The sequence below is a fragment of the Schistocerca cancellata genome, unplaced genomic scaffold, assembly GCF_023864275.1.
Source record: "Schistocerca cancellata isolate TAMUIC-IGC-003103 unplaced genomic scaffold, iqSchCanc2.1 HiC_scaffold_1102, whole genome shotgun sequence".
Taxonomy (NCBI): Eukaryota; Metazoa; Arthropoda; class Insecta; order Orthoptera; family Acrididae; genus Schistocerca; species Schistocerca cancellata.
In genome coordinates this window covers 4,312,502-4,337,526 of record NW_026047101.1, presented here as the reverse complement: position 1 = coordinate 4,337,526, position 25,025 = coordinate 4,312,502, and the positions used below count along the sequence as shown (strand labels likewise).

At 55.0% G+C, this 25,025-nt stretch overlaps 26 non-coding genes across 26 annotated transcripts; all 26 read left to right on the top strand.

Annotated features, from left to right (window-relative positions):
- Positions 1–269: 269 nt before the first annotated feature.
- Positions 270–388, top strand: LOC126156109 (5S ribosomal RNA). Its single transcript, XR_007533520.1, has one exon. It is a non-coding gene; the product is annotated as a 5S ribosomal RNA (ribosomal RNA).
- An 842-nt stretch (positions 389–1,230) lies between these two features.
- Positions 1,231–1,349, top strand: LOC126156080 (5S ribosomal RNA). Its single transcript, XR_007533493.1, has one exon. It is a non-coding gene; the product is annotated as a 5S ribosomal RNA (ribosomal RNA).
- An 861-nt stretch (positions 1,350–2,210) lies between these two features.
- LOC126156085 (5S ribosomal RNA) lies at positions 2,211–2,329 on the top strand. Its single transcript, XR_007533498.1, has one exon. It is a non-coding gene; the product is annotated as a 5S ribosomal RNA (ribosomal RNA).
- An 858-nt stretch (positions 2,330–3,187) lies between these two features.
- LOC126155934 (5S ribosomal RNA) lies at positions 3,188–3,306 on the top strand. The gene has a single exon (XR_007533357.1). It is a non-coding gene; the product is annotated as a 5S ribosomal RNA (ribosomal RNA).
- An 831-nt stretch (positions 3,307–4,137) lies between these two features.
- On the top strand, positions 4,138–4,256 carry LOC126156022 (5S ribosomal RNA). The gene has a single exon (XR_007533439.1). It is a non-coding gene; the product is annotated as a 5S ribosomal RNA (ribosomal RNA).
- Positions 4,257–5,122: 866 nt separating this feature from the next.
- LOC126155957 (5S ribosomal RNA) lies at positions 5,123–5,241 on the top strand. Its single transcript, XR_007533379.1, has one exon. It is a non-coding gene; the product is annotated as a 5S ribosomal RNA (ribosomal RNA).
- Positions 5,242–6,101: 860 nt separating this feature from the next.
- Positions 6,102–6,220, top strand: LOC126156076 (5S ribosomal RNA). The gene has a single exon (XR_007533489.1). It is a non-coding gene; the product is annotated as a 5S ribosomal RNA (ribosomal RNA).
- Positions 6,221–7,085: 865 nt separating this feature from the next.
- LOC126155956 (5S ribosomal RNA) lies at positions 7,086–7,204 on the top strand. The gene has a single exon (XR_007533378.1). It is a non-coding gene; the product is annotated as a 5S ribosomal RNA (ribosomal RNA).
- An 865-nt stretch (positions 7,205–8,069) lies between these two features.
- On the top strand, positions 8,070–8,188 carry LOC126156079 (5S ribosomal RNA). Its single transcript, XR_007533492.1, has one exon. It is a non-coding gene; the product is annotated as a 5S ribosomal RNA (ribosomal RNA).
- Positions 8,189–9,048: 860 nt separating this feature from the next.
- On the top strand, positions 9,049–9,167 carry LOC126155955 (5S ribosomal RNA). Its single transcript, XR_007533377.1, has one exon. It is a non-coding gene; the product is annotated as a 5S ribosomal RNA (ribosomal RNA).
- An 860-nt stretch (positions 9,168–10,027) lies between these two features.
- On the top strand, positions 10,028–10,146 carry LOC126156108 (5S ribosomal RNA). Its single transcript, XR_007533519.1, has one exon. It is a non-coding gene; the product is annotated as a 5S ribosomal RNA (ribosomal RNA).
- Positions 10,147–11,009: 863 nt separating this feature from the next.
- Positions 11,010–11,128, top strand: LOC126156107 (5S ribosomal RNA). The gene has a single exon (XR_007533518.1). It is a non-coding gene; the product is annotated as a 5S ribosomal RNA (ribosomal RNA).
- An 850-nt stretch (positions 11,129–11,978) lies between these two features.
- Positions 11,979–12,097, top strand: LOC126155954 (5S ribosomal RNA). Its single transcript, XR_007533376.1, has one exon. It is a non-coding gene; the product is annotated as a 5S ribosomal RNA (ribosomal RNA).
- Positions 12,098–12,957: 860 nt separating this feature from the next.
- Positions 12,958–13,076, top strand: LOC126156106 (5S ribosomal RNA). The gene has a single exon (XR_007533517.1). It is a non-coding gene; the product is annotated as a 5S ribosomal RNA (ribosomal RNA).
- An 867-nt stretch (positions 13,077–13,943) lies between these two features.
- LOC126156132 (5S ribosomal RNA) lies at positions 13,944–14,062 on the top strand. Its single transcript, XR_007533541.1, has one exon. It is a non-coding gene; the product is annotated as a 5S ribosomal RNA (ribosomal RNA).
- Positions 14,063–14,918: 856 nt separating this feature from the next.
- LOC126155953 (5S ribosomal RNA) lies at positions 14,919–15,037 on the top strand. The gene has a single exon (XR_007533375.1). It is a non-coding gene; the product is annotated as a 5S ribosomal RNA (ribosomal RNA).
- Positions 15,038–15,897: 860 nt separating this feature from the next.
- Positions 15,898–16,016, top strand: LOC126156103 (5S ribosomal RNA). Its single transcript, XR_007533515.1, has one exon. It is a non-coding gene; the product is annotated as a 5S ribosomal RNA (ribosomal RNA).
- An 866-nt stretch (positions 16,017–16,882) lies between these two features.
- On the top strand, positions 16,883–17,001 carry LOC126156131 (5S ribosomal RNA). Its single transcript, XR_007533540.1, has one exon. It is a non-coding gene; the product is annotated as a 5S ribosomal RNA (ribosomal RNA).
- Positions 17,002–17,868: 867 nt separating this feature from the next.
- Positions 17,869–17,987, top strand: LOC126156137 (5S ribosomal RNA). The gene has a single exon (XR_007533546.1). It is a non-coding gene; the product is annotated as a 5S ribosomal RNA (ribosomal RNA).
- An 860-nt stretch (positions 17,988–18,847) lies between these two features.
- On the top strand, positions 18,848–18,966 carry LOC126156102 (5S ribosomal RNA). Its single transcript, XR_007533514.1, has one exon. It is a non-coding gene; the product is annotated as a 5S ribosomal RNA (ribosomal RNA).
- An 876-nt stretch (positions 18,967–19,842) lies between these two features.
- LOC126155952 (5S ribosomal RNA) lies at positions 19,843–19,961 on the top strand. The gene has a single exon (XR_007533374.1). It is a non-coding gene; the product is annotated as a 5S ribosomal RNA (ribosomal RNA).
- An 860-nt stretch (positions 19,962–20,821) lies between these two features.
- Positions 20,822–20,940, top strand: LOC126156101 (5S ribosomal RNA). The gene has a single exon (XR_007533513.1). It is a non-coding gene; the product is annotated as a 5S ribosomal RNA (ribosomal RNA).
- An 877-nt stretch (positions 20,941–21,817) lies between these two features.
- LOC126156100 (5S ribosomal RNA) lies at positions 21,818–21,936 on the top strand. Its single transcript, XR_007533512.1, has one exon. It is a non-coding gene; the product is annotated as a 5S ribosomal RNA (ribosomal RNA).
- An 876-nt stretch (positions 21,937–22,812) lies between these two features.
- On the top strand, positions 22,813–22,931 carry LOC126155951 (5S ribosomal RNA). The gene has a single exon (XR_007533373.1). It is a non-coding gene; the product is annotated as a 5S ribosomal RNA (ribosomal RNA).
- Positions 22,932–23,791: 860 nt separating this feature from the next.
- On the top strand, positions 23,792–23,910 carry LOC126156099 (5S ribosomal RNA). Its single transcript, XR_007533511.1, has one exon. It is a non-coding gene; the product is annotated as a 5S ribosomal RNA (ribosomal RNA).
- Positions 23,911–24,787: 877 nt separating this feature from the next.
- On the top strand, positions 24,788–24,906 carry LOC126155949 (5S ribosomal RNA). Its single transcript, XR_007533371.1, has one exon. It is a non-coding gene; the product is annotated as a 5S ribosomal RNA (ribosomal RNA).
- The last annotated feature ends 119 nt before the right edge of the window (positions 24,907–25,025 follow it).

Here is a 25,025-nt window from a genome sequence, read left to right as displayed (position 1 = left end):
ATGCGTCCTCCGCTAGTGTCGAAGGCTGCACGCGCCCAGCGAATGACAGGGGGTGCAACGAGCAGCAGTGCGTCTCACACACGCGGCGGTGCGCCCGCCAATTCGGCCGTCACTCTGCTGGGACGCCGGGCGCGCTTCCCCGCGCCGTCCTCGAGGAACTGGCGGTTGCGGAAGGAAGCGCTTTCGTCAAATGCGGCCGAAAACTAACATTTTGTGTGTTGGGAGAAAAGCCGAACGCGAATTCTGCCGTGCTCCTACATTAGATGAGCGCCAACGGCCATACCATGATGAAAAAACCGGTTCTCGTCCGATCACCGAAGTTAAATATCATCGGGCCCGGCTAGTACTTGGATGGGTGACCGCCTGGGAAACCCGGGTGCTGTTGGCTCCCTTCCTGTTTTTTTTTTTTGTTATGTCGCCAACCCAATTTTCAAACTACCATTCTGTTGTGACAAAGATGCTTCCTTAAGCCTTTTAACTTCTGTAATGGTACGAAAATGCAATAATTAACTCAGTTTGAGGGAGAATGTGCTAACCAAGTTTGCCAAGAAGACTTTGAAAACGACAAAACAGTACGAATCGGCAGGTGATTTTTGAAATACGTCACCGCCTATTGTTGTGTAGGAGTGTAGAGTTCCAAATTTGATTTGTAACCACGAATTTATTCCTTAGTCGTCTCGTCTCGTCTCGTCTCGTCTCGTCCCGCAGACGTTTGACGTGCTTGCGCTGTCATATGGACCACGACCCGAGCGGCAGCGAGCGGCAGTCGAGCAAAGTCGGGACAAGTCGGGACGGGGACAGGGACAGGGATAGGAATGGTGCGAATGCACTGCAAACTACGCAGACACCTGGTGTGAGGCGAGGCGAGGCGAGGCGAGGAAGCCCACATCGCTACCAGTGGGCCCTCCAGCACGACACTGCCACACCCCGCACAGGCCCTCCGCTGAACACCAGGGACAAGATGCGTCCTCCGCTAGTGTCGAAGACTGCACGCGCCCAGCGAGTGACAGGGGGTGCAACGAGCAGCAGTGCGTCTCACACACGCGGCGGTGCGCCCGCCAATTCGGCCGTCACTCTGCTGGGACGCCGGGCGCGCCTCCCCGCGCCGTCCTCGAGGAACTGGCGGTTGCGGAAGGAAGCGCTTTCGTCAAATGCGGCCGAAAACTAACATTTTGTGTGTTGGGAGAAAAGCCGAACGCGAATTCTGCCGTGCTCCTACATTAGATGAGCGCCAACGGCCATACCATGATGAATACATCGGTTCTCGTCCGATCACCGAAGTTAAGCATCATCGGGCCCGGCTAGTACTTGGATGGGTGACCGCCTGGGAAACCCGGGTGCTGCTGGCTCCCTTCCTTTTGTTTTTTTGTTATGTCGCCAGCCCAATTTTCAAACTACCATTCTGTTGTGACAAAAATGCTTCCTTAAGCCTTTTAAACTACTGTAATGGTACGAAAATGCAGTAATTAACTCAGTTTGAGGGAGAATGTGCTAACCAAGTTTGCCAAGAAGACTTTGAAAACGACAAAACAGTACAAATCGGCAGGTGATTTCTGAAATACGTCACCGCCTATTGTTGTGTAGGAGTGTAGAGTTCCAAATTTGATTTGTAACCACGAATTTACTCCTTAGTCGTCTCGTCTCGTCTCGTCTCGTCTCGTCTCGTCCCGCAGACGTTTGTTGTGCTTGCGCTGTCATATGGACCAGGACCCGAGCGGCAGCGAGCGGCAGTCGAGCAAAGTCGGGACAAGTCGGGACGGGGACAGGGACAGGGATAGGAATGGTGCGAATGCACTGCAAACTACGCAGACACCTGGTGTGAGGCGAGGCGAGGCGAGGCGAGGCGAGGCGAGGCGTTGAAGCCCACATCGCTACCAGTGGGCCCTCCAGCACGACACTGCCACACCCCGCACAGGCCCTCCGCTGAACACCAGGGACAAGATGCGTCCTCCGCTAGTGTCGAAGGCTGCACGCGCCCAGCGAATGACAGGGGGTGCAACGAGCAGCAGTGCGTCTCACACACGCGGCGGTGCGCCCGCCAATTCGGCCGTCACTCTGCTGGGACGCCGGGCGCGCCTCCCCGCGCCGTCCTCGAGGAACTGGCGGTTGCGGAAGGAAGCGCTTTTTTCAAATGCGGCCGAAAACTAACATTTTGTGTGTTGGGAGAAAAGCCGAACGCGAATTCTGCCGTGCTCCTACATTAGATAAGCGCCAACGGCCATACCATGATGAATACACCGGTTCTCGTCCGATCACCGAAGTTAAGCATCATCGGGCCCGGCTAGTACTTGAATGGGTGACCGCCTAGGAAACCCGGGTGCTGTTTGCTCCCTTCCTGTTTTTTTTTTTTGTTATGTCGCCAGCCCAATTTTCAAACTACATTTCTGTTGTGACAAAGATGCTTCCTTAAGCCTTTTAAACTACTGTAATGGTACGAAAATGCAGTAATTAACTCAGTTTGAGGGAGAATGTGCTAACCAAGTTTGCCAAGAAGACTTTGAAAACGACAAAACAGTACGAATCGGCAGGTGATTTGTGAAATACGTCACCGCCTATTGTTGTGTAGGAGTGTAGAGTTCCAAATTTGATTTGTAACCACGAATTTATTCCTTAGTCGTCTCGTCTCGTCTCATCTCGTCTCGTCCCGCAGACGTTTGTCGTGCTTGCGCTGTCATATGGACCACGACCCGAGCGGCAGCGAGCGGCAGTCGAGCAAAGTCGGGACAAGTCGGGACGGGGACAGGGACAGGGATAGGAATGGTGCGAATGCACTGCAAACTACGCAGACACCTGGTGTGAGGCGAGGCGAGGCGAGGCGAGGCGAGGCGAGGCGAGGAAGCCCACATCGCTACCAGTGGGCCCTCCAGCACGACACTGCCACACCCCGCACAGGCCCTCCGCTGAACACCAGGGACAAGATGCGTCCTCCGCTAGTGTCGAAGGCTGCACGCGCCCAGCGAATGACAGGGGGTGCAACGAGCAGCAGTGCGTCTCACACACGCGGCGGTGCGCCCGCCAATTCGGTCGTCACTCTGCTGGGACGCCGGGCGCGCCTCCCCGCGCCGTCCTCGAGGAACTGGCGGTTGCGGAAGGAAGCGCTTTCGTCAAATGCGGCCGAAAACTAACATTTTGTGTGTTGGGAGAAAAGCCGAACGCGAATTCTGCCGTGCTCCTACATTAGATGAGCGCCAACGGCCATACCATGATGAATACACCGGTTCTCGTCCGATCACCGAAGTTAAGCATCATCGGGCCCGGCTAGTACTTGAATGGGTGACCGCCTGGGAAACACAGGTGCTGTTGGCTCCCTTCCTGTTTTTTTTTTGTTATGTCACCAGCCCAATTTTCAAACTACCTTTCTGTTGTGACAAAGATGCTTCTTTATGCCTTTTAAACTACTGTAATGGTACGAAAATGCAGTAATTAACTCAGTTTGAGGGAGAATGTGCTAACCAAGTTTGCCAAGAGGACTTTGGATACGACAAAACAGTACGAATCGGCAGGTGATTTCTGAAATACGTCACCGCCTATTGTTGTGTAGGAGTGTAGAGTTCCAAATTTGATTTGTAACCACGAATTTATTCCTTAGTCGTCTCGTCTCGTCTCGTCTCGTCTCGTCCCGCAGACGTTTGTCGTGCTTGCGCTGTCATATGGACCACGACCCGAGCGGCAGCGAGCGGCAGTCGAGCAAAGTCGGGACAAGTCGGGACGGGGACAGGGACAGGGATAGGAATGGTGCGAATGCACTGCAAACTACGCAGACACCTGGTGTGAGGCGAGGCGAGGAAGCCCACATCGCTACCAGTGGGCCCTCCAGCACGACACTGCCGCACCCCGCACAGGCCCTCCGCTGAACACCAGGGACAAGATGCGTCCTCCGCTAGTGTCGAAGGCTGCACGCGCCCAGCGAATGACAGGGGGTGCAACGAGCAGCAGTGCGTCTCACACACGCGGCGGTGCGCCCGCCAATTCGGCCGTCACTCTGCTGGGACGCCGGGCGCGCCTCCCCGCGCCGTCCTCGAGGAACTGGCGGTTGCGGAAGGAAGCGCTTTCGTCAAATGCGGCCGAAAACTAACATTTTGTGTGTTGGGAGAAAAGCCGAACGCGAATTCTGCCGTGCTCCTACATTAGATGAGCGCCAACGGCCATACCATGATGAATACACCGGTTCTCGTCCGATCACCGAAGTTAAGCATCATCGGGCCCGGCTAGTACTTGGATGGGTGACCGCCTGGGAAACCCGGGTGCTGTTGGCTCCCTTCCTGTTTTTTTTTTGTTATGTCACCAGCCCAATTTTCAAACTACCTTTCTGTTGTGACAAAGATGCTTCTTTATGCCTTTTAAACTACTGTAATGGTACGAAAATGCAGTAATTAACTCAGTTTGAGGGAGAATGTGCTAACCAAGTTTGCCAAGAGGACTTTGAAAACGACAAAACAGTACGAATCGGCAGGTGATTTCTGAAATACGTCACCGCCTATTGTTGTGTAGGAGTGTAGAGTTCCAAATTTGATTTGTAACCACGAATTTATTCCTTAGTCGTCTCGTATCGTCTCGTCTCGTCTCGTCTCGTCCAGCAGACGTTTGTCGTGCTTGCGCTGTCATATGGACCACGACCCGAGCGGCAGTCGAGCAAAGTCGGGACAAGTCGGGACGGGGACAGGGACAGGGATAGGAATGGTGCGAATGCACTGCAAACTACGCAAACACCTGGTGTGAGGCGAGGCGAGGCGAGGCGAGGCAAGGCGAGGCGAGGCGAGGCGAGGCGAGGAAGCCCACATCGCTACCAGTGGGCCCTCCAGCACGACACTGCCACACCCCGCACAGGCCCTCCGCTGAACACCAGGGACAAGATGCGTCCTCCGCTAGTGTCGAAGGCTGCATGCGCCCAGCGAATGACAGGGGGTGCAACGAGCAGCAGTGCGTCTCACACACGCGGCGGTGCGCCCGCCAATTCGGCCGTCACTCTGCTGGGACGCCGGGCGCGCCTCCCCCCGCCGTCCTCGAGGAACTGGCGGTTGCGGAAGGAAGCGCTTTCGTCAAATGCGGCCGAAAACTAACATTTTGTGTGTTGGGAGAAAAGCCGAACGCGAATTCTGCCGTGCTCCTACATTAGATGAGCGCCAACGGCCATACCATGATGAATACACCGGTTCTCGTCCGATCACCGAAGTTAAGCATCATCGGGCCCGGCTAGTACTTGGATGGGTGACCGCCTGGGAAACCCGGGTGCTGCTGGCTCCCTTCCTGTTTTTTTTTGTTATGTCACCAGCCCAATTTTCAAACTACCTTTCTGTTGTGACAAAGATGCTTCTTTATGCCTTTTAAACTACCGTAATGGAACGAAAATGCAGTAATTAACTCAGTTTAAGGGAGAATGTGCTAACCAAGTTTGCCAAGAGGACTTTGAGAACGACAAAACAGTACGAATCGGCAGGTGATTTCTGAAATACGTCATCGCCTATTGTTGTGTAGGAGTGTAGAGTTCCAAATTTGATTTGTAACCACGAATTTATTCCTTAGTCGTCTCGTCTCGTCTCGTCTCGTCTCGTCTCGTCCCGCAGACGTTTGTCGTGCTTGCGCTGTCATATGGACCACGACCCGAGCGGCAGCGAGCGGCAGTCGAGCAAAGTCGGGACAAGTCGGGACGGGGACAGGGACAGGGATAGGAATGGTGCGAATGCACTGCAAACTACGCAGACACCTGGTGTGAGGGGAGGCGAGGCGAGGCGAGGCGAGGCGAGGCGAGGAAGCCCAAATCGCTACCAGTGGGCCCTCCAGCACGTCACTGCCACACGCCGCACAGGCCCTCCGCTGAACACCAGGGACAAGATGCGTCCTCCGCTAGTGTCGAAGGCTGCACGCGCCCAGCGAATGACAGGGGGTGCAACGAGCAGCAGTGCGTCTCACACACGCGGCGGTGCGCCCGCCAATTCGGCCGTCACTCTGCTGGGACGCCGGGCGCGCCTCCCCGCGCCGTCCTCGAGGAACTGGCGGTTGCGGAAGGAAGCGCTTTCGTCAAATGCGGCCGAAAACTAACATTTTGTGTGTTGGGAGAAAAGCCGAACGCGAATTCTGCCGTGCTCCTACATTAGATGAGCGCCAACGGCCATACCATGATGAATACACCGGTTCTCGTCCGATCAACGAAGTTAAGCATCATCGGGCCCGGCTAGTACTTGGATGGGTGACCGCCTGGGAAACCCGGGTGCTGTTGGCTCCCTTCCTGTTTTTTTTTGTTATGTCACCAGCCCAATTTTCAAACTACCTTTCTGTTGTGACAAAGATGCTTCTTTATGCCTTTTAAACTACTGTAATGGTACGAAAATGCAGTAATTAACTCAGTTTGAGGGAGAATGTGCTAACCAAGTTTGCCAAGAGGACTTTGAAAACGACAAAACAGTACGAATCGGCAGGTGATTTCTGAAATACGTCACCGCCTATTGTTGTGTAGGAGTGTAGAGTTCCAAATTTGATTTGTAACCACGAATTTATTCCTTAGTCGTCTCGTATCGTCTCGTCTCGTCTCGTCTCGTCCAGCAGACGTTTGTCGTGCTTGCGCTGTCATATGGACCACGACCCGAGCGGCAGTCGAGCAAAGTCGGGACAAGTCGGGACGGGGACAGGGACAGGGATAGGAATGGTGCGAATGCACTGCAAACTACGCAAACACCTGGTGTGAGGCGAGGCGAGGCGAGGCGAGGCAAGGCGAGGCGAGGCGAGGCGAGGCGAGGAAGCCCACATCGCTACCAGTGGGCCCTCCAGCACGACACTGCCACACCCCGCACAGGCCCTCCGCTGAACACCAGGGACAAGATGCGTCCTCCGCTAGTGTCGAAGGCTGCACGCGCCCAGCGAATGACAGGGGGTGCAACGAGCAGCAGTGCGTCTCACACACGCGGCGGTGCGCCCGCCAATTCGGCCGTCACTCTGCTGGGACGCCGGGCGCGCCTCCCCCCGCCGTCCTCGAGGAACTTTCGGTTGCGGAAGGAAGCGCTTTCGTCAAATGCGGCCGAAAACTAACATTTTGTGTGTTGGGAGAAAAGCCGAACGCGAATTCTGCCGTGCTCCTACATTAGATGAGCGCCAACGGCCATACCATGATGAATACACCGGTTCTCGTCCGATCACCGAAGTTAAGCATCATCGGGCCCGGCTAGTACTTGGATGGGTGACCGCCTGGGAAACCCGGGTGCTGCTGGCTCCCTTCCTGTTTTTTTTTGTTATGTCACCAGCCCAATTTTCAAACTACCTTTCTGTTGTGACAAAGATGCTTCTTTATGCCTTTTAAACTACTGTAATCGAACGAAAAAGCAGTAATTAACTCAGTTTAAGGGAGAATGTGCTAACCGAGTTTGCCAAGAGGACTATGAGAACGACAAAACAGTACGGATCGGCAGGTGATTTCTGAAATACGTCATCGCCTATTGTTGTGTAGGAGTGTAGAGTTCCAAATTTGATTTGTAACCACGAATTTATTCCTTAGTCGTCTCGTCTTGTCTCGTCTCGTCTCGTCTCGTCCCGCAGACGTTTGTCGTGCTTGCGCTGTCATATGGACCACGACCCGAGCGGCAGCGAGCGGCAGTCGAGCAAAGTCGGGACAAGTCGGGACGGGGACAGGGACAGGGATAGGAATGGTGCGAATGCACTGCAAACTACGCAGACACCTGGTGTGAGGCGAGGCGAGGTGAGGCGAGGAGAGGCGAGGCGAGGCGAGGAAGCCCACATCGCTACCAGTGGGCCCTCCAGCACGACACTGCCGCACCCCGCACAGGCCCTCCACTGAACACCAGGTACAAGATGCGTCCTCCGCTAGTGTCGAAGGCTGCACGCGCCCAGCGAATGACAGGGGGTGCAACGAGCAGCAGTGCGTCTCACACACGCGGCGGTGCGCCCGCCAATTCGGCCGTCACTCTGCTGGGACGCCGGGCGCGCCTCCCCGCGCCGTCCTCGAGGAACTGGCGGTAGCGGAAGGAAGCGCTTTCGTCAAATGCGGCCGAAAACTAACATTTTGTGTGTTGGGAGAAAAGCCGAACGCGAATTCTGCCGTGCTCCTACATTAGATGAGCGCCAACGGCCATACCATGATGAATACACCGGTTCTCGTCCGATCACCGAAGTTAAGCATCATCGGGCCCGGCTAGTACTTGGATGGGTGACCGCCTGGGAAACCCGGGTACTGCTGGCTCCCTTCCTGTTTTTTTTTGTTATGTCACCAGCCCAATTTTCAAACTACCTTTCTGTTGTGACAAAGATGCTTCTTTATGCCTTTTAAACTACTGTAATGGTACGAAAATGCAGTAATTAACTCAGTTTGAGGGAGAATGTGCTAACCAAGTTTGCCAAGAAGACTTTGAAAACGACAAAACAGTACGAATCGGCAGGTGATTTCTGAAATACGTCACAGCCTATTGTTGTGTAGGAGTGTAGAGTTCCAAATTTGATTTGTAACCACGAATTTATTCCTTAGTCGTCTCGTTCCGTCTCGTCTCGTCTCGTCTCGTCCCGCAGACGTTTGTCGTGCTTGCGCTGTCATATGGACCACGACCCGAGCGGCAGCGAGCGGCAGTCGAGCAAAGTCGGGACAAGTCGGGACGGGGACAGGGACAGGGATAGGAATGGTGCGAATGCACTGCAAACTACGCAGACACCTGGTGTGAGGCGAGGCGAGGCGAGGTGAGGCGAGGCGAGGCGAGGAAGCCCACATCGCTACCAGTGGGCCCTCCAGCACGACACTGCCACACCCCGCACAGGCCCTCCGCTGAACACCAGGGACAAGATGCGTCCTCCGCTAGTGTCGAAGGCTGCACGCGCCCAGCGAATGACAGGGGGTGCAACGAGCAGCAGTGCGTCTCACACACGCGGCGGTGCGCCCGCCAATTCGGCCGTCACTCTGCTGGGACGCCGGGCGCGCCTCCCCGCGCCGTCCTCGAGGAACTGGCGGTTGCGGAAGGAAGCGCTTTTTTCAAATGCGGCCGAAAACTAACATTTTGTGTGTTGGGAGAAAAGCCGAACGCGAATTCTGCCGTGCTCCTACATTAGATGAGCGCCAACGGCCATACCATGATGAATACACCGGTTCTCGTCCGATCACCGAAGTTAAGCATCATCGGGCCCGGCTAGTACTTGGATGGGTGACCGCCTGGGAAACCCGGGTGCTGCTGGCTCCCTTCCAGTTTTTTTTTGTTATGTCACCAGCCCAATTTTCAAACTACCTTTCTGTTGTGACAAAGATGCTTCTTTATGCCTTTTAAACTACTGTAATGGTACGAAAATGCAGTAATTAACTCAGTTTGAGGGAGAATGTGCTAACCAAGTTTGCCAAGAAGACTTTGAAAAAGACAAAACAGTACGAATCGGCAGGTGATTTCTGAAATACGTCACAGCCTATTGTTGTGTAGGAGTGTAGAGTTCCAAATTTGATTTGTAACCACGAATTTATTCCTTAGTCGTCTCGTCCCGTCTCGTCTCGTCTCGTCTCGTCCCGCAGACGTTTGTCGTGCTTGCGCTGTCATATGGACCACGACCCGAGCGGCAGCGAGCGGCAGTCGAGCAAAGTCGGGACAAGTCGGGACGGGGACAGGGACAGGGATAGGAATGGTGCGAATGCACTGCAAACTACGCAGACACCTGGTGTGAGGCGTGGCGAGGCGAGGTGAGGCGAGGCGAGGCGAGGAAGCCCACATCGCTACCAGTGGGCTCTCCAGCACGACACTTCCACACCCCGCACAGGCCCTCCGCGGAACACCAGGGACAAGATGCGTCCTCCGCTAGTGTCGAAGGCTGCACGCGCCCAGCGAATGACAGGGGGTGCAACGAGCAGCAGTGCGTCTCACACACGCGGCGGTGCGCCCGCCAATTCGGCCGTCACTCTGCTGGGACGCCGGGCGCGCTTCCCCGCGCCGTCCTCGAGGAACTGGCGGTTGCGGAAGGAAGCGCTTTCGTCAAATGCGGCCGAAAACTAACATTTTGTGTGTTGGGAGAAAAGCCGAACGCGAATTCTGCCGTGCTCCTACATTAGATGAGCGCCAACGGCCATACCATGATGAAAAAACCGGTTCTCGTCCGATCACCGAAGTTAAATATCATCGGGCCCGGCTAGTACTTGGATGGGTGACCGCCTGGGAAACCCGGGTGCTGTTGGCTCCCTTCCTGTTTTTTTTTTTTTGTTATGTCGCCAACCCAATTTTCAAACTACCATTCTGTTGTGACAAAGATGCTTCCTTAAGCCTTTTAACTTCTGTAATGGTACGAAAATGCAATAATTAACTCAGTTTGAGGGAGAATGTGCTAACCAAGTTTGCCAAGAAGACTTTGAAAACGACAAAACAGTACGAATCGGCAGGTGATTTTTGAAACACGTCACCGCCTATTGTTGTGTAGGAGTGTAGAGTTCCAAATTTGATTTGTAACCACGAATTTATTCCTTAGTCGTCTCGTCTCGTCTCGTCTCGTCTCGTCTCGTCCCGCAGACGTTTGTCGTGCTTGCGCTGTCATATGGACCACGACCCGAGCGGCAGCGAGCGGCAGTCGAGCAAAGTCGGGACAAGTCGGGACGGGGACAGGGACAGGGATAGGAATGGTGCGAATGCACTGCAAACTACGCAGACACCTGGTGTGAGGCGAGGCGAGGCGAGGTGAGGCGAGGCGAGGCGAGGAAGCCCACATCGCTACCAGTGGGCCCTCCAGCACGACACTGCCACACCCCGCACAGGCCCTCCGCTGAACACCAGGGACAAGATGCGTCCTCCGCTAGTGTCGAAGGCTGCACGCGCCCAGCGAATGACAGGGGGTGCAACGAGCAGCAGTGCGTCTCACACACGCGGCGGTGCGCCCGCCAATTCGGCCGTCACTCTGCTGGGACGCCGGGCGCGCTTCCCCGCGCCGTCCTCGAGGAACTGGCGGTTGCGGAAGGAAGCGCTTTCGTCAAATGCGGCCGAAAACTAACATTTTGTGTGTTGGGAGAAAAGCCGAACGCGAATTCTGCCGTGCTCCTACATTAGATGAGCGCCAACGGCCATACCATGATGAAAAAACCGGTTCTCGTCCGATCACCGAAGTTAAATATCATCGGGCCCGGCTAGTACTTGGATGGGTGACCGCCTGGGAAACCCGGGTGCTGTTGGCTCCCTTCCTGTTTTTTTTTTTGTTATGTCGCCAACCCAATTTTCAAACTACCATTCTGTTGTGACAAAGATGCTTCCTTAAGCCTTTTAACTTCTGTAATGGTACGAAAATGCAATAATTAACTCAGTTTGAGGGAGAATGTGCTAACCAAGTTTGCCAAGAAGACTTTGAAAACGACAAAACAGTACGAATCGGCAGGTGATTTCTGAAATACGTCACCGCCTATTGTTGTGTAGGAGTGTAGAGTTCCAAATTTGATTTGTAACCACGAATATATTCCTTAGTCGTCTCGTCTCGTCTCGTCTCGTCTCGTCTCGTCCCGCAGACGTTTGTCGTGCTTGCGCTGTCATATGGACCACGACCCGAGCGGCAGCGAGCGGCAGTCGAGCAAAGTCAGGGACAGGGATAGGAATGGTGCGAATGCACTGCAAACTACGCAGACACCTGGTGTGAGGCGAGGCGAGGCGAGGCGAGGCGAGGCGAGGCGAGGCGAGGCGTTGAAGCCCACATCGCTACCAGTGGGCCCTCCAGCACGACACTGCCACACCCCGCACAGGCCCTCCGCTGAACACCAGGGACAAGATGCGTCCTCCGCTAGTGTCGAAGGCTGCACGCGCCCAGCGAATGACAGGGGGTGCAACGAGCAGCAGTGCGTCTCACACACGCGGCGGTGCGCCCGCCAATTCGGCCGTCACTCTGCTGGGACGCCGGGCGCGCCTCCCCGCGCCGTCCTCGAGGAACTGGCGGTTGCGGAAGGAAGCGCTTTTTTCAAATGCGGCCGAAAACTAACATTTTGTGTGTTGGGAGAAAAGCCGAACGCGAATTCTGCCGTGCTCCTACATTAGATGAGCGCCAACGGCCATACCATGATGAATACACCGGTTCTCGTCCGATCACCGAAGTTAAGCATCATCGGGCCCGGCTAGTACTTGGATGGGTGACCGCCTGGGAAACCCGGGTGCTGCTGGCTCCCTTCCAGTTTTTTTTTGTTATGTCACCAGCCCAATTTTCAAACTACCTTTCTGTTGTGACAAAGATGCTTCTTTATGCCTTTTAAACTACTGTAATGGTACGAAAATGCAGTAATTAACTCAGTTTGAGGGAGAATGTGCTAACCAAGTTTGCCAAGAAGACTTTGAAAACGACAAAACAGTACGAATCGGCAGGTGATTTCTGAAATACGTCACAGCCTATTGTTGTGTAGGAGTGTAGAGTTCCAAATTTGATTTGTAACCACGAATTTATTCCTTAGTCGTCTCGTCCCGTCTCGTCTCGTCTCGTCTCGTCCCGCAGACGTTTGTCGTGCTTGCGCTGTCATATGGACCACGACCCGAGCGGCAGCGAGCGGCAGTCGAGCAAAGTCGGGACAAGTCGGGACGGGGACAGGGACAGGGATAGGAATGGTGCGAATGCACTGCAAACTACGCAGACACCTGGTGTGAGGCGTGGCGAGGCGAGGTGAGGCGAGGCGAGGCGAGGAAGCCCACATCGCTACCAGTGGGCTCTCCAGCACGACACTTCCACACCCCGCACAGGCCCTCCGCGGAACACCAGGGACAAGATGCGTCCTCCGCTAGTGTCGAAGGCTGCACGCGCCCAGCGAATGACAGGGGGTGCAACGAGCAGCAGTGCGTCTCACACACGCGGCGATGCGCCCGCCAATTCGGCCGTCACTCTGCTGGGACGCCGGGCGCGCTTCCCCGCGCCGTCCTCGAGGAACTGGCGGTTGCGGAAGGAAGCGCTTTCGTCAAATGCGGCCGAAAACTAACATTTTGTGTGTTGGGAGAAAAGCCGAACGCGAATTCTGCCGTGCTCCTACATTAGATGAGCGCCAACGGCCATACCATGATGAAAAAACCGGTTCTCGTCCGATCACCGAAGTTAAATATCATCGGGCCCGGCTAGTACTTGGATGGGTGACCGCCTGGGAAACCCGGGTGCTGTTGGCTCCCTTCCTGTTTTTTTTTTTTGTTATGTCGCCAGCCCAATTTTCAAACTACCATTCTGTTGTGACAAAGATGCTTCCTTAAGCCTTTTAACTTCTGTAATGGTACGAAAATGCAGTAATTAACTCAGTTTGAGGGAGAATGTGCTAACCAAGTTTGCCAAGAAGACTTTGAAAACGACAAAACAATACGAATCGGCAGGTGATTTCTGCAATACGTCACCGCCTATTGTTGTGTAGGAGTGTAGAGTTCCAAATTTGATTTGTAACCACGAATTTATTCCTTAGTCGTCTCGTCTCGTCTCGTCTCGTCTCGTCTCGTCCCGCAGACGTTTGTCGTGCTTGCGCTGTCATATGGACCACGACCCGAGCGGCAGCGAGCGGCAGTCGAGCAAAGTCGGGACAAGTCGGGACGGGGACAGGGACAGGGATAGGTATGGTGCGAATGCACTGCAAACTACGCAGACACCTGGTGTGAGGCGAGGCGAGGTGAGGCGAGGAGAGGCGAGGCGAGGCGAGGAAGCCCACATCGCTACCAGTGGGCCCTCCAGCACGACACTGCCGCACCCCGCACAGGCCCTCCACTGAACACCAGGGACAAGATGCGTCCTCCGCTAGTGTCGAAGGCTGCACGCGCCCAGCGAATGACAGGGGGTGCAACGAGCAGCAGTGCGTCTCACACACGCGGCGGTGCGCCCGCCAATTCGGCCGTCACTCTGCTGGGACGCCGGGCGCGCCTCCCCGCGCCGTCCTCGAGGAACTGGCGGTTGCGGAAGGAAGCGCTTTCGTCAAATGCGGCCGAAAACTAACATTTTGTGTGTTGGGAGAAAAGCCGAACGCGAATTCTGCCGTGCTCCTACATTAGATGAGCGCCAACGGCCATACCATGATGAAAAAACCGGTTCTCGTCCGATCACCGAAGTTAAATATCATCGGGCCCGGCTAGTACTTGGATGGGTGACCGCCTGGGAAACCCGGGTGCTGCTGGCTCCCTTCCTGTTTTTTTTTTTGTTATGTCGCCAACCCAATTTTCAAACTAGCTTTCTGTTGTGACAAAGATGCTTCCTTAAGCCTTTTAAACTACTGTAATGGTACGAAAATGCAGTAATTAACTCAGTTTGAGGGAGAATGTGCTAACCAAGTTTGCCAAGAAGACTTTGAAAAGGACAAAACAGTACGAATCGGCAGGTGATTACTGAAATACGTCACCGCCTATTGTTGTGTAGGAGTGTAGAGTTCCAAATTTGATTTGTAACCACGAATTTATTCCTTAGTCGTCTCGTCTCGTCTCGTCTCGTCTCGTCTCGTCTCGTCCCGCAGACGTTTGTCGTGCTTGCGCTGTCATATGGACCACGACCCGAGCGGCAGCGAGCGGCAGTCGAGCAAAGTCAGGGACAGGGATAGGAATGGTGCGAATGCACTGCAAACTACGCAGACACCTGGTGTGAGGCGAGGCGAGGCGAGGCGAGGCGAGGCGAGGCGAGGCGAGGCGTTGAAGCCCACATCGCTACCAGTGGGCCCTCCAGCACGACACTGCCACACCCCGCACAGGCCCTCCGCTGAACACCAGGGACAAGATGCGTCCTCCGCTAGTGTCGAAGGCTGCACGCGCCCAGCGAATGACAGGGGGTGCAACGAGCAGCAGTGCGTCTCACACACGCGGCGGTGCGCCCGCCAATTCGGCCGTCACTCTGCTGGGACGCCGGGCGCGCCTCCCCGCGCCGTCCTCGAGGAACTGGCGGTTGCGGAAGGAAGCGCTTTTTTCAAATGCGGCCGAAAACTAACATTTTGTGTGTTGGGAGAAAAGCCGAACGCGAATTCTGCCGTGCTCCTACATTAGATGAGCGCCAACGGCCATACCATGATGAATACACCGGTTCTCGTCCGATCACCGAAGTTAAGCATCATCGGGCCCGGCTAGTACTTGGATGGGTGACCGCCTGGGAAACCCGGGTGCTGCTGGCTCCCTTCCAGTTTTTTTTTGTTATGTCACCAGCCCAATTTTCAAACTACCTTTCTGTTGTGACAAAGATGCTTCTTTATGCCTTTTAAACTACTGTAATGGTACGAAAATGCAGTAATTAACTCAGTTTGAGGGAGAATGTGCTAACCAAGTTTGCCAAGAAGACTTTGAAAACGACAAAACAGTACGAATCGGCAGGTGATTTCTGAAATACGTCACAGCCTATTGTTGTGTAGGAGTGTAGAGTTCCAAATTTGATTTGTAACCACGAATTTATTCCTTAGTCGTCTCGTCCCGTCTCGTCTCGTCTCGTCTCGTCCCGCAGACGTTTGTCGTGCTTGCGCTGTCATATGGACCACGACCCGAGCGGCAGCGAGCGGCAGTCGAGCAAAGTCGGGACAAGTCGGGACGGGGACAGGGACAGGGATAGGAATGGTGCGAATGCACTGCAAACTACGCAGACACCTGGTGTGAGGCGTGGCGAGGCGAGGTGAGGCGAGGCGAGGCGAGGAAGCCCACATCGCTACCAGTGGGCTCTCCAGCACGACACTTCCACACCCCGCACAGGCCCTCCGCGGAACACCAGGGACAAGATGCGTCCTCCGCTAGTGTCGAAGGCTGCACGCGCCCAGCGAATGACAGGGGGTGCAACGAGCAGCAGTGCGTCTCACACACGCGGCGGTGCGCCCGCCAATTCGGCCGTCACTCTGCTGGGACGCCGGGCGCGCTTCCCCGCGCCGTCCTCGAGGAACTGGCGGTTGCGGAAGGAAGCGCTTTCGTCAAATGCGGCCGAAAACTAACATTTTGTGTGTTGGGAGAAAAGCCGAACGCGAATTCTGCCGTGCTCCTACATTAGATGAGCGCCAACGGCCATACCATGATGAAAAAACCGGTTCTCGTCCGATCACCGAAGTTAAATATCATCGGGCCCGGCTAGTACTTGGATGGGTGACCGCCTGGGAAACCCGGGTGCTGTTGGCTCCCTTCCTGTTTTTTTTTTTGTTATGTCGCCAGCCCAATTTTCAAACTACCATTCTGTTGTGACAAAGATGCTTCCTTAAGCCTTTTAACTTCTGTAATGGTACGAAAATGCAGTAATTAACTCAGTTTGAGGGAGAATGTGCTAACCAAGTTTGCCAAGAAGACTTTGAAAACGACAAAACAATACGAATCGGCAGGTGATTTCTGCAATACGTCACCGCCTATTGTTGTGTAGGAGTGTAGAGTTCCAAATTTGATTTGTAACCACGAATTTATTCCTTAGTCGTCTCGTCTCGTCTCGTCTCGTCTCGTCTCGTCCCGCAGACGTTTGTCGTGCTTGCGCTGTCATATGGACCACGACCCGAGCGGCAGCGAGCGGCAGTCGAGCAAAGTCGGGACAAGTCGGGACGGGGACAGGGACAGGGATAGGTATGGTGCGAATGCACTGCAAACTACGCAGACACCTGGTGTGAGGCGAGGCGAGGTGAGGCGAGGAGAGGCGAGGCGAGGCGAGGAAGCCCACATCGCTACCAGTGGGCCCTCCAGCACGACACTGCCGCACCCCGCACAGGCCCTCCACTGAACACCAGGGACAAGATGCGTCCTCCGCTAGTGTCGAAGGCTGCACGCGCCCAGCGAATGACAGGGGGTGCAACGAGCAGCAGTGCGTCTCACACACGCGGCGGTGCGCCCGCCAATTCGGCCGTCACTCTGCTGGGACGCCGGGCGCGCCTCCCCGCGCCGTCCTCGAGGAACTGGCGGTTGCGGAAGGAAGCGCTTTCGTCAAATGCGGCCGAAAACTAACATTTTGTGTGTTGGGAGAAAAGCCGAACGCGAATTCTGCCGTGCTCCTACATTAGATGAGCGCCAACGGCCATACCATGATGAAAAAACCGGTTCTCGTCCGATCACCGAAGTTAAATATCATCGGGCCCGGCTAGTACTTGGATGGGTGACCGCCTGGGAAACCCGGGTGCTGCTGGCTCCCTTCCTGTTTTTTTTTTTGTTATGTCGCCAACCCAATTTTCAAACTAGCTTTCTGTTGTGACAAAGATGCTTCCTTAAGCCTTTTAAACTACTGTAATGGTACGAAAATGCAGTAATTAACTCAGTTTGAGGGAGAATGTGCTAACCAAGTTTGCCAAGAAGACTTTGAAAAGGACAAAACAGTACGAATCGGCAGGTGATTACTGAAATACGTCACCGCCTATTGTTGTGTAGGAGTGTAGAGTTCCAAATTTGATTTGTAACCACGAATTTATTCCTTAGTCGTCTCGTCTCGTCTCGTCTCGTCTCGTCTCGTCCCGCAGACGTTTGTCGTGCTTGCGCTGTCATATGGACCACGACCCGAGCGGCAGCGAGCGGCAGTCGAGCAAAGTCGGGACAAGTCGGGACGGGGACAGGGACAGGGATAGGAATGGTGCGAATGCACTGCAAACTACGCAGACACCTGGTGTGAGGCGAGGCGAGGTGAGGCGAGGAGAGGCGAGGCGAGGCGAGGAAGCCCACATCGCTACCAGTGGGCCCTCCAGCACGACACTGCCGCACCCCGCACAGGCCCTCCACTGAACACCAGGTACAAGATGCGTCCTCCGCTAGTGTCGAAGGCTGCACGCGCCCAGCGAATGACAGGGGGTGCAACGAGCAGCAGTGCGTCTCACACACGCGGCGGTGCGCCCGCCAATTCGGCCGTCACTCTGCTGGGACGCCGGGCGCGCCTCCCCGCGCCGTCCTCGAGGAACTGGCGGTAGCGGAAGGAAGCGCTTTCGTCAAATGCGGCCGAAAACTAACATTTTGTGTGTTGGGAGAAAAGCCGAACGCGAATTCTGCCGTGCTCCTACATTAGATGAGCGCCAACGGCCATACGATGATGAATACACCGGTTCTCGTCCGATCACCGAAGTTAAGCATCATCGGGCCCGGCTAGTACTTGGATGGGTGACCGCCTGGGAAACCCGGGTACTGCTGGCTCCCTTCCTGTTTTTTTTTGTTATGTCACCAGCCCAATTTTCAAACTACCTTTCTGTTGTGACAAAGATGCTTCTTTATGCCTTTTAAACTACTGTAATGGTACGAAAATGCAGTAATTAACTCAGTTTGAGGGAGAATGTGCTAACCAAGTTTGCCAAGAAGACTTTGAAAACGACAAAACAGTACGAATCGGCAGGTGATTTCTGAAATACGTCACAGCCTATTGTTGTGTAGGAGTGTAGAGTTCCAAATTTGATTTGTAACCACGAATTTATTCCTTAGTCGTCTCGTCTCGTCTCGTCTCGTCTCGTCTCGTCCCGCAGACGTTTGTCGTGCTTGCGCTGTCATATGGACCACGACCCGAGCGGCAGCGAGCGGCAGTCGAGCAAAGTCGGGACAAGTCGGGACGGGGACAGGGACAGGGATAGGAATGGTGCGAATGCACTGCAAACTACGCAGACACCTGGTGTGAGGCGCGGCGAGGCGAGGTGAGGCGAGGCGAGGCGAGGAAGCCCACATCGCTACCAGTGGGCCCTCCAGCACGACACTGCCACACCCCGCACAGGCCCTCCGCTGAACACCAGGGACAAGATGCGTCCTCCGCTAGTGTCGAAGGCTGCACGCGCCCAGCGAATGACAGGGGGTGCAACGAGCAGCAGTGCGTCTCACACACGCGGCGGTGCGCCCGCCAATTCGGCCGTCACTCTGCTGGGACGCCGGGCGCGCTTCCCCGCGCCGTCCTCGAGGAACTGGCGGTTGCGGAAGGAAGCGCTTTCGTCAAATGCGGCCGAAAACTAACATTTTGTGTGTTGGGAGAAAAGCCGAACGCGAATTCTGCCGTGCTCCTACATTAGATGAGCGCCAACGGCCATACCATGATGAAAAAACCGGTTCTCGTCCGATCACCGAAGTTAAATATCATCGGGCCCGGCTAGTACTTGGATGGGTGACCGCCTGGGAAACCCGGGTGCTGTTGGCTCCCTTCCTGTTTTTTTTTTTGTTATGTCGCCAACCCAATTTTCAAACTACCATTCTGTTGTGACAAAGATGCTTCCTTAAGCCTTTTAACTTCTGTAATGGTACGAAAATGCAATAATTAACTCAGTTTGAGGGAGAATGTGCTAACCAAGTTTGCCAAGAAGACTTTGAAAACGACAAAACAGTACGAATCGGCAGGTGATTTCTGAAATACGTCACCGCCTATTGTTGTGTAGGAGTGTAGAGTTCCAAATTTGATTTGTAACCACGAATTTATTCCTTAGTCGTCTCGTCTCGTCTCGTCTCGTCTCGTCTCGTCCCGCAGACGTTTGTCGTGCTTGCGCTGTCATATGGACCACGACCCGAGCGGCAGCGAGCGGCAGTCGAGCAAAGTCGGGACAAGTCGGGACGGGGACAGGGACAGGGATAGGAATGGTGCGAATGCACTGCAAACTACGCAGACACCTGGTGTGAGGCGAGGCGAGGCGAGGCGAGGCGAGGCGAGGCGAGGCGAGGCGAGGCGTTGAAGCCCACATCGCTACCAGTGGGCCCTCCAGCACGACACTGCCACACCCCGCACAGGCCCTCCGCTGAACACCAGGGACAAGATGCGTCCTCCGCTAGTGTCGAAGGCTGCACGCGCCCAGCGAATGACAGGGGGTGCAACGAGCAGCAGTGCGTCTCACACACGCGGCGGTGCGCCCGCCAATTCGGCCGTCACTCTGCTGGGACGCCGGGCGCGCCTCCCCGCGCCGTCCTCGAGGAACTGGCGGTTGCGGAAGGAAGCGCTTTTTTCAAATGCGGCCGAAAACTAACATTTTGTGTGTTGGGAGAAAAGCCGAACGCGAATTCTGCCGTGCTCCTACATTAGATGAGCGCCAACGGCCATACCATGATGAATACACCGGTTCTCGTCCGATCACCGAAGTTAAGCATCATCGGGCCCGGCTAGTACTTGGATGGGTGACCGCCTGGGAAACCCGGGTGCTGCTGGCTCCCTTCCAGTTTTTTTTTGTTATGTCACCAGCCCAATTTTCAAACTACCTTTCTGTTGTGACAAAGATGTTTCTTTATGCCTTTTAAACTACTGTAATGGTACGAAAATGCAGTAATTAACTCAGTTTGAGGGAGAATGTGCTAACCAAGTTTGCCAAGAAGACTTTGAAAAAGACAAAACAGTACGAATCGGCAGGTGATTTCTGAAATACGTCACAGCCTATTGTTGTGTAGGAGTGTAGAGTTCCAAATTTGATTTGTAACCACGAATTTATTCCTTAGTCGTCTCGTCCCGTCTCGTCTCGTCTCGTCTCGTCCCGCAGACGTTTGTCGTGCTTGCGCTGTCATATGGACCACGACCCGAGCGGCAGCGAGCGGCAGTCGAGCAAAGTCGGGACAAGTCGGGACGGGGACAGGGACAGGGATAGGAATGGTGCGAATGCACTGCAAACTACGCAGACACCTGGTGTGAGGCGAGGCGAGGCGAGGTGAGGCGAGGCGAGGCGAGGAAGCCCACATCGCTACCAGTGGGCCCTCCAGCACGACACTGCCACACCCCGCACAGGCCCTCCGCTGAACACCAGGGACAAGATGCGTCCTCCGCTAGTGTCGAAGGCTGCACGCGCCCAGCGAATGACAGGGGGTGCAACGAGCAGCAGTGCGTCTCACACACGCGGCGGTGCGCCCGCCAATTCGGCCGTCACTCTGCTGGGACGCCGGGCGCGCTTCCCCGCGCCGTCCTCGAGGAACTGGCGGTTGCGGAAGGAAGCGCTTTCGTCAAATGCGGCCGAAAACTAACATTTTGTGTGTTGGGAGAAAAGCCGAACGCGAATTCTGCCGTGCTCCTACATTAGATGAGCGCCAACGGCCATACCATGATGAAAAAACCGGTTCTCGTCCGATCACCGAAGTTAAATATCATCGGGCCCGGCTAGTACTTGGATGGGTGACCGCCTGGGAAACCCGGGTGCTGTTGGCTCCCTTCCTGTTTTTTTTTTTTGTTATGTCGCCAACCCAATTTTCAAACTACCATTCTGTTGTGACAAAGATGCTTCCTTAAGCCTTTTAACTTCTGTAATGGTACGAAAATGCAATAATTAACTCAGTTTGAGGGAGAATGTGCTAACCAAGTTTGCCAAGAAGACTTTGAAAACGACAAAACAGTACGAATCGGCAGGTGATTTCTGAAATACGTCACCGCCTATTGTTGTGTAGGAGTGTAGAGTTCCAAATTTGATTTGTAACCACGAATTTATTCCTTAGTCGTCTCGTCTCGTCTCGTCTCGTCTCGTCTCGTCCCGCAGACGTTTGTCGTGCTTGCGCTGTCATATGGACCACGACCCGAGCGGCAGCGAGCGGCAGTCGAGCAAAGTCGGGACAAGTCGGGACGGGGACAGGGACAGGGATAGGAATGGTGCGAATGCACTGCAAACTACGCAGACACCTGGTGTGAGGCGAGGCGAGGCGAGGCGAGGCGAGGCGAGGCGAGGCGAGGCGAGGCGTTGAAGCCCACATCGCTACCAGTGGGCCCTCCAGCACGACACTGCCACACCCCGCACAGGCCCTCCGCTGAACACCAGGGACAAGATGCGTCCTCCGCTAGTGTCGAAGGCTGCACGCGCCCAGCGAATGACAGGGGGTGCAACGAGCAGCAGTGCGTCTCACACACGCGGCGGTGCGCCCGCCAATTCGGCCGTCACTCTGCTGGGACGCCGGGCGCGCCTCCCCGCGCCGTCCTCGAGGAACTGGCGGTTGCGGAAGGAAGCGCTTTTTTCAAATGCGGCCGAAAACTAACATTTTGTGTGTTGGGAGAAAAGCCGAACGCGAATTCTGCCGTGCTCCTACATTAGATGAGCGCCAACGGCCATACCATGATGAAAAAACCGGTTCTCGTCCGATCACCGAAGTTAAATATCATCGGGCCCGGCTAGTACTTGGATGGGTGACCGCCTGGGAAACCCGGGTGCTGTTGGCTCCCTTCCTGTTTTTTTTTTTGTTATGTCGCCAACCCAATTTTCAAACTACCATTCTGTTGTGACAAAGATGCTTCCTTAAGCCTTTTAACTTCTGTAATGGTACGAAAATGCAATAATTAACTCAGTTTGAGGGAGAATGTGCTAACCAAGTTTGCCAAGAAGACTTTGAAAACGACAAAACAGTACGAATCGGCAGGTGATTTCTGAAATACGTCACCGCCTATTGTTGTGTAGGAGTGTAGAGTTCCAAATTTGATTTGTAACCACGAATTTATTCCTTAGTCGTCTCGTCTCGTCTCGTCTCGTCTCGTCTCGTCCCGCAGACGTTTGTCGTGCTTGCGCTGTCATATGGACCACGACCCGAGCGGCAGCGAGCGGCAGTCGAGCAAAGTCGGGACAAGTCGGGACGGGGACAGGGACAGGGATAGGAATGGTGCGAATGCACTGCAAACTACGCAGACACCTGGTGTGAGGCGAGGCGAGGCGAGGCGAGGCGAGGCGAGGCGAGGCGAGGCGAGGCGTTGAAGCCCACATCGCTACCAGTGGGCCCTCCAGCACGACACTGCCACACCCCGCACAGGCCCTCCGCTGAACACCAGGGACAAGATGCGTCCTCCGCTAGTGTCGAAGGCTGCACGCGCCCAGCGAATGACAGGGGGTGCAACGAGCAGCAGTGCGTCTCACACACGCGGCGGTGCGCCCGCCAATTCGGCCGTCACTCTGCTGGGACGCCGGGCGCGCCTCCCCGCGCCGTCCTCGAGGAACTGGCGGTTGCGGAAGGAAGCGCTTTTTTCAAATGCGGCCGAAAACTAACATTTTGTGTGTTGGGAGAAAAGCCGAACGCGAATTCTGCCGTGCTCCTACATTAGATGAGCGCCAACGGCCATACCATGATGAATACACCGGTTCTCGTCCGATCACCGAAGTTAAGCATCATCGGGCCCGGCTAGTACTTGGATGGGTGACCGCCTGGGAAACCCGGGTGCTGCTGGCTCCCTTCCAGTTTTTTTTTGTTATGTCACCAGCCCAATTTTCAAACTACCTTTCTGTTGTGACAAAGATGTTTCTTTATGCCTTTTAAACTACTGTAATGGTACGAAAATGCAGTAATTAACTCAGTTTGAGGGAGAATGTGCTAACCAAGTTTGCCAAGAAGACTTTGAAAAAGACAAAACAGTACGAATCGGCAGGTGATTTCTGAAATACGTCACAGCCTATTGTTGTGTAGGAGTGTAGAGTTCCAAATTTGATTTGTAACCACGAATTTATTCCTTAGTCGTCTCGTCCCGTCTCGTCTCGTCTCGTCTCGTCCCGCAGACGTTTGTCGTGCTTGCGCTGTCATATGGACCACGACCCGAGCGGCAGCGAGCGGCAGTCGAGCAAAGTCGGGACAAGTCGGGACGGGGACAGGGACAGGGATAGGAATGGTGCGAATGCACTGCAAACTACGCAGACACCTGGTGTGAGGCGAGGCGAGGCGAGGTGAGGCGAGGCGAGGCGAGGAAGCCCACATCGCTACCAGTGGGCCCTCCAGCACGACACTGCCACACCCCGCACAGGCCCTCCGCTGAACACCAGGGACAAGATGCGTCCTCCGCTAGTGTCGAAGGCTGCACGCGCCCAGCGAATGACAGGGGGTGCAACGAGCAGCAGTGCGTCTCACACACGCGGCGGTGCGCCCGCCAATTCGGCCGTCACTCTGCTGGGACGCCGGGCGCGCTTCCCCGCGCCGTCCTCGAGGAACTGGCGGTTGCGGAAGGAAGCGCTTTCGTCAAATGCGGCCGAAAACTAACATTTTGTGTGTTGGGAGAAAAGCCGAACGCGAATTCTGCCGTGCTCCTACATTAGATGAGCGCCAACGGCCATACCATGATGAAAAAACCGGTTCTCGTCCGATCACCGAAGTTAAATATCATCGGGCCCGGCTAGTACTTGGATGGGTGACCGCCTGGGAAACCCGGGTGCTGTTGGCTCCCTTCCTGTTTTTTTTTTTTGTTATGTCGCCAACCCAATTTTCAAACTACCATTCTGTTGTGACAAAGATGCTTCCTTAAGCCTTTTAACTTCTGTAATGGTACGAAAATGCAATAATTAACTCAGTTTGAGGGAGAATGTGCTAACCAAGTTTGCCAAGAAGACTTTGAAAACGACAAAACAGTACGAATCGGCAGGTGATTTCTGAAATACGTCACCGCCTATTGTTGTGTAGGAGTGTAGAGTTCCAAATTTGATTTGTAACCACGAATTTATTCCTTAGTCGTCTCGTCTCGTCTCGTCTCGTCTCGTCTCGTCCCGCAGACGTTTGTCGTGCTTGCGCTGTCATATGGACCACGACCCGAGCGGCAGCGAGCGGCAGTCGAGCAAAGTCGGGACAAGTCGGGACGGGGACAGGGACAGGGATAGGAATGGTGCGAATGCACTGCAAACTACGCAGACACCTGGTGTGAGGCGAGGCGAGGCGAGGCGAGGCGAGGCGAGGCGAGGCGAGGCGAGGCGTTGAAGCCCACATCGCTACCAGTGGGCCCTCCAGCACGACACTGCCACACCCCGCACAGGCCCTCCGCTGAACACCAGGGACAAGATGCGTCCTCCGCTAGTGTCGAAGGCTGCACGCGCCCAGCGAATGACAGGGGGTGCAACGAGCAGCAGTGCGTCTCACACACGCGGCGGTGCGCCCGCCAATTCGGCCGTCACTCTGCTGGGACGCCGGGCGCGCCTCCCCGCGCCGTCCTCGAGGAACTGGCGGTTGCGGAAGGAAGCGCTTTTTTCAAATGCGGCCGAAAACTAACATTTTGTGTGTTGGGAGAAAAGCCGAACGCGAATTCTGCCGTGCTCCTACATTAGATGAGCGCCAACGGCCATACCATGATGAATACACCGGTTCTCGTCCGATCACCGAAGTTAAGCATCATCGGGCCCGGCTAGTACTTGGATGGGTGACCGCCTGGGAAACCCGGGTGCTGCTGGCTCCCTTCCAGTTTTTTTTTTGTTATGTCACCAGCCCAATTTTCAAACTACCTTTCTGTTGTGACAAAGATGTTTCTTTATGCCTTTTAAACTACTGTAATGGTACGAAAATGCAGTAATT